General features: G+C 44.2%; 1 long non-coding RNA gene across 1 annotated transcript; it reads left to right on the plus strand.

The window, feature by feature from the left end:
• Nucleotides 1–3585: 3585 nt before the first annotated feature.
• LOC112615003 lies at nucleotides 3586–5822 on the plus strand. Its single transcript, XR_003117243.1, has 2 exons — nucleotides 3586–3751; nucleotides 5660–5822. It is a non-coding gene; the product is annotated as an uncharacterized LOC112615003 (long non-coding RNA).
• The last annotated feature ends 892 nt before the right edge of the window (nucleotides 5823–6714 follow it).

Genomic DNA, 6714 nt, shown 5'->3' on the forward strand with positions numbered 1-6714 from the left:
CCATGGTGTATATGTGCTACATTTTCTTAATCCAGTCTGTCACTGATGGACATTTGGGTTGATTCCAAGTCTTTGCTATTGTGGATAGTGCCGCAATGAACATACGTGTGCATGTGTCTTTATAGCAGCATGATTTATAATCCTTTGGGTATATCCCCAGTAATGGGATGGCTGGGTCATTCTTAGCAAACTATCACAAGAACAGAAAACCAAACACCGCATGTTCTCACTCATAGGTGGGAACTGAACAATGAGATCACTTGGACTCGGGAAGGGGGACATCACACACCGGGGCCTATCATGGGGAGGGGGGAGGGGGGAGGGATTGCATTGGGAGTTATACCTGATGTAAATGACGAGTTGTTGGGTGCTGACGAGTTGATGGGTGCAGCACAGCAACATGGCACAAGTATACATATGTAACAAACCTGCATGTTATGCACATGTACCCTAGAACTTAAAGTATAATAATAATAATAATAATAATAAAAAGAAAAGAAAAACAGAGAGTGCTAGAGAGACACATTAGTCAGAAGCCAGCTAGTGGACAACCTGGCCTGGAGAATCTTCCCCTAAGAGGTAGGAGCTCACTGTGAAGGCAGCCATGTAACTTCTGCTGTACAATCCACACCCTCTGCTTCTCCTTCTGGGGGTGAGGGGTAAGGGTGGAGGGTAATTGTTATGTTGCCTGTAAAGAGTTTTAAGCACTTACTAAAGAGAACAGTTGTCTCACTGGGTGTCAGGACACAATTTTCCTCAAATGCCGCAGCCAAATGGCTCTCGTCCAGTCCCCTGTGAAGGTGGAGCTCAGGCCCCTCCACTGACTGTGGATACCACCCCACCCTGAACTTTTGGTTACTTTTAACTGAGGTGATGAGCCTAGAAGGGAAATGGGCCTGCTCCACTTCCCACCTTGAGTCAGTGTGAAGACTTTATTTTTCTTTCATTTGAGAAAAGCAACACCAATAACATTTTAGAATTGGAACTGTATGTCCTAATGAGAGAGGAAATTTTATTGCTATGCCTTCGTGAATCAATATTGTACAATAAGATATGTTTTAGGAAAAGAGGCATTTATTTACTATTTTTGGATCTTCCTTTATTATTTTTGTTTGTTTAAATTGTTTATTGTGAACTATACAATTCCATTAGTAATAAATTTCTATGCAATTTTACTCCTCTAACATTTTAAGTGTAACCCTAAAACTTAACAGTTAATTCCCATAGCTCTTACCTTTTCTTATTACTATTATTAGTCTCTTTAAATCATTTCTGTTCATTAATATTTATAATACCTGATCTGATATGAAAGTTAGATTAAATATGAATCCAGAGAATTGTGAATGTCCCGATGGCTTGAAAAAAAGGAGCAGGGCTATTCTTGTCCAGGGTTTATTGATACTCTTTTTATCCATGAATGCTATTTTAATTTTTAGTCTGTGCTTAATTTATAAGTAGTTCCCTCTGATATGTACTGGGAACTTCTGATTTAGAGTTGATTTCCAGCTAGTTTGAGCCCTACTTGTTCGCAGTTAGTTGATTTGTTAAGACCAGGGCTCTGTGGTGTCTCTCAAGGACAAGGGTCCAGAGAGTTCCAGGGTCCTCTGTGGCATCTGGTTAACAAACTCTGTAACTCTGGTAAGGGACCTGTCTGTGGCAAAGAGAGTGACATGGCAGAGGTGGACATGGAGGGTTTCTTATTCTGCAAAGAGCATGCAAGCCAGAATAAGCCCCGATCCCTTCTCTGGCCCTTAGCAGATTAAGGACCTCGTTTAGTTCCCATGAGGAACAGCAGCTGCATCCCAACTGAGAACACAGAGAAGATAAAGGTAAATACTGTGGTCATTTTCACTGTGCCTACTTCAGGACACTTTTGTCTTTTCATACAGCACCCTCTCCTGGCCTTGTCTCTAGTTCGTGTGTTCTGTGGTATCTTCTCTGTCTCTTTACTTTTCAAAAATCAAAATATCCCCCCACAAGGCTTCAGTCTTCTCCATACCAAGCTGGTCATCTTTGGTGGCACTTCCAGAAACCATAAATGCTTAAGGGCCAAGGACTGAAGAGCTTTAACTGTTCTGCTTCCAGAAATAATATGAGAAGATGCCACTTAACTCCAGTGCTGTAGGTCTCATGGCCCAATAGACCCTGACTGATCCTTTTTACTCAAGATGTTGCTGAGTCCCCGCCCCACATATGTGGGGATTTTTTGTTGCTGTTATTTAATTCCTATGGGGTAGGTGACTAACTTTTAGAATATCTGCTGTAATCCCCATAAGTGAAAAATATGAAAACTCATTCATCCAGTATTAATATGTGCTTTGTGCAATTCTGAATGCTCTTTGACAAAGCAAATTCCGTAATTCATCACTGTCCCATGTCTGTTGACAACTTTGCTATGCAAAAATGCCCCCCTCCCCATCCAGTGGTGCCTTTGATCGAGTACTCTAGTTGTCAGAGGTTTTATATTTGTAATAGAAAATGTACACTGGATGTGAGATAGTGAAGAGTGAAAGTCACTAATTACCTACAAGGACAATTCCCAACAAAGGCCTTAAATTATGGTCAGCTAAGCTGTTTCTCATGTGGTCCCTGTAACTTTCACAGCTGGTGAGTCCTCCGATCACACATGACAGGATTTCTGCACTTGAAATTAAATCACAGTTGTTTTAATTCTGTTATTTAGAATTCCCATCTCATTTTTCCATGGACAAAATTGTTCTTTATGTCATAGTGTATTTAAAATTTGGTAATACCTGTGAGTTAAAATAAATATTACAGCTGTACCTAACTAACTTCTATAGATTAGAAGGTTCTATCAGAAAGCCCTTTCCCAGTTCCCCTGCAGGACGTCAGTAATTCACATCTCCCCAGAGCTCTTTGTGCCCACAGGTTGTACCTCCAGAGAGGAGAAGACCCTTTGTCAGGAAGGGAGGCAGAGGGGGACAAGAGGGCCTTGCAGGTAGAGATGGGATCAACTTCCACTCTGCCTCTTGCAATCTGTGTGACCCTTGGTGAATTTTCTCCTTCTTCTGGGATCTTCTTTCCTGTGATTTAGTGCAGAGTAGCCACACTGACCTTGCAGCATTCTGAGAACCAGAGATAGGACATAAAAGGCCTGTAAAAAGTTCTCCCAAGAGTAGCTGTGATTTGTGTACGAATAATGGGCTTTTCATTCCTCCTTTTCTCTCTGTTTATCACTTGCCAGGAACCAACTTCAGTGATGGTGGTGAGGGAGGGATGTGAGTACACCTGGGCTAGACACTCATGTGTCTGGACTAATGCTCTTTTATTACTGCGTAATGATTCTGTCTTCCCTGGAACAGGACCTAGAGTGCTTGCGTTTACAGACAGACACAGTGGCATGTGGTGACGGCAGGTTATCCTCATGGCTTCCCTTCACACCCCAGCTGTCCTCAGGACTCAGTAGAAGGGAGATTTTTTGGCACTGACACTGCTATTTTGAAACCTGGTGAAAGGAAAGGTGCCAGGGACAGTCACCTGTTACATGGGCTGCAGCTTGCATTGGTGTTGGTGTTTTTGTCCATCATATTAATGCATTTTGAGACTTTTCTTCCTTCTGCTCTGCAGGTCAATATGGCATCAGAAGGGCCCCTTTCTCAGGATTGCCCTACTTGCTCTACTGCATGGCTGGCCCTTCAGGACCATTCGTGGGCTGCCAGACACCTCCTCTGCCTGGGTGGCCTCTGGAAACACGACCACTTGGTATGTTGACTTCCATGCACACCACTTGGTATGTTGATCTGAACAGTATGGACTGACTTTTAAAGCGGATTCATCTTTTTTTTTTTTCCTCATTGAGTGAATAGAAAGAAATGTCACAGATGGTACTGCAGGACTTTGCAGTACAAGGGTAACACTGGCTGAGGACGTGGTTACTTTTTTTTTTTTTTTTTTTGAGACAGAGTTTCACTCTTGTTGCCCAGGCTGGAGTGCAATGGCGCAATCTCGGCTCACTGCAATCTCCACCTCCCGGGTTCAAGTAACTCTCCTGCCTCAGCCTCCCAAGTAGCTGGGATTACAGGCATGTGCCACCATGCCGGGCTAATTTTTTTGTATTTTTAGTAGAGACAGGGTTTATCCATGTTGATCAGGCTGGTCTCGAACTCCTGACCTCAGATGATCCGCCAGCCTCAGCCTCTCAAAGTGCTGAGATTACAGACATGAGCCACTGCGCCCGGCGACGTGGTTACATTTCTCAAGTTTCTGAGGACTCACAGTGGGTTGCATCATCTCCATCACGAGCAAGGCAGCAGGTATCTCTTGTAGATGAGGAAAGAGATTGCTTATAGAAGCCATAAATACCAATTTTGCAGGCATGTATGGAACCTTGACAAAGTGGCCAGCTCTGTGAGAGATGAGACACACCCTTGACTTGCAGTGCTTCCTATGTCCTGCAGCAGAGAGACACACAGCAAAGGGGAGGGATCCTGTGACCATCCATAATGGAAGCATGAGTGAAGGGCCCCAGAGTGCAAAAGAGGAAGACAGATTCTTCTGAGAATAAAGAGGAGGGTGTGGAAGAGAGCTAAAGTGAGGAGATGTCACATGGGGGGTTGTTGAACGCACTTAGGTGGAGCTAGAAGGCCGCTTCTGGCAAGTACAAGCAGTGTGAGCAGGAGCATAGTGGCTGCGTGAGGGCCACAGCAGAGCCATTATGGGAGAGCTCAGATGGCACAGTGTAGACAAGGGAATTTTCCTCCCAAGAAGTTCCTTGTTGCCCTAAAGCCTTTAGTCCATTATCTGCAGGAAGGATGATTCTTTCCCCGGATGTGTGAAGGCTCTGGATCAGGGTGAATGAATGCCTAGAGGTCTGGGAAATGTAATTTGGTTCTATGAGGGGACCCTGTCTGCCTGAGTTTATTATGACTCAAGGAGACTAACAGTGGTTCAGTGGAGCTGCGGCCTTGGCCTTCAGAATGAGACTAACTCTGGTGTGGAACTGAAGGCCTGGCAGGTTGGGTCTCAGCTCATTCCTGGCACCCTCTGCTTCTCACCTCTGACTCCCAGCTTTGCATCTCCAACATTGTCATGCAAAATTGTCACCCTTCCCGCTGTCGCTGCTGTCTGAGCCCAGACACCAACTTTCAGTACAGCTCAGAGCCTCAGCTTTCTTATAAATGAGCTGGGGATGATGTGGTTGATGAGGTCGTTGTGAGGACGAAGAGACCAAGTCCATAAAGAAAGCATCTTGCAAAATAGCTTACAAGTGTTAGACACTCACCCCCTCACTGTTTAAATGAAAATATTCCCACTCAGAAGATCATCAAAAGATGTTCGTTGAAGTTCATTAGATAAACCATAGGCTGTAACAGCTCAGGCCCAGAGATTTCCAATCCCTGTTTCAAAAGATAAGGCATAGCCCCTGTCTCCACGATTAAAATTCAGATTCTACCAGATAAAAGAAAAGATAATTATAAGAATATGTACACAGTTAAATTGTAAGACCTATACCTGAGACCCGTAGATAATTGCTTTCCATGGCATATAGACACAGATGCAGCCATACACAGAAGTATTTATCAGGGGCACAGATATTTTATAAAGGACAAAGTGTATATAAGGCAAAAGAAGATCACATGGAATTTTTTTTTTTTTTTTTTTTTTTTTTTTTTTTTTTTTTTTTTTTTTTGCCTTACAGGACAAGCTGAAAATTGAAGAGGCCCCTGAGCTGTGACAGCCATGCTGTGGCTCCTACATAATTTGGGAAAAGTATCCAATACATTTTATTCTCCCTGCCCAGTGCTCCCTTGTCTGTCTCTAATCTTCCGTAGTGTTTCTCCTAATAAAGGTTTGCAGTCCTATCTGTCTGGGCATGTGCTTCCTTAGGACCAGATGACCCTCCAGTATACCAGGTGTGATTCCTCATACACTGTTCAAACCCGGGCAGATATTGCAATGCTGGCTGCAGAAGCAGGGTTGCCCTTTGGGTAGTGTTGACTAGGAGGGCCCCAGGGGGGCCTTCTGGGGTTGGGGAACATCCTGTATCAAGCCATGAGTGGAGATTGTGCTCATTCATTTTAGAAATGGTCATTGGGCACCTGGTGGCTGCCAGTCACAGGGGTTCCTTGTGATAAGATAGACAGAAATGTATCCCCATGAGGTGGCTGATTTATCTCAATAGGGAATAGAAGAGGGACCAGCAGTGGCTGTGGAGCCAGTGATGAGACCCTGCAGAAGCTCAGGGTTTGTCAGAGCCCTATCCCCACTGAACCAGCTGCCCCTAGTAGTACCAAATGCAGGTGGGTCTGACAGAAGCTGAGCTGGGAGCAGATATTTCTCAATAAGTTTTGTGTCCCCCCACCATCTTTCTGTAATTTTTAAATTGTGGGATGTGCAGAGGTTGATGATGAGAGGCTCCCTCTGAACAGGACTGGAGAGGAGCACAGAGCATGGGGGGTGAGATTTGTAAGAGAAAGGGACACACAGAGAAAGAATGAGAGTGGGGGAAGAGAAAGGGGGTAGGGGGAAGGACAGAGAGAAAGAAGGAGAAAGAGAGAGAGAAAGGAGGGGAAACGGAGGGAGCAGAGAGAAACAGAGAAAGAGAGAACTGAGAACAAAGGCCCAGGTGAGGGGATAGGTTGTATCACTATTATTGTTCAGTTCAAAGAATTTTTTAATTTCCATCTTGATTTCATTGTTGACCCAATGATCATTCAGGAGCAGGTTATTTAATTTCCATGTATTTCTATGGTT

This window comes from Theropithecus gelada, chromosome X (assembly GCF_003255815.1).
Source record: "Theropithecus gelada isolate Dixy chromosome X, Tgel_1.0, whole genome shotgun sequence".
NCBI lineage: Eukaryota > Metazoa > Chordata > Mammalia > Primates > Cercopithecidae > Theropithecus > Theropithecus gelada.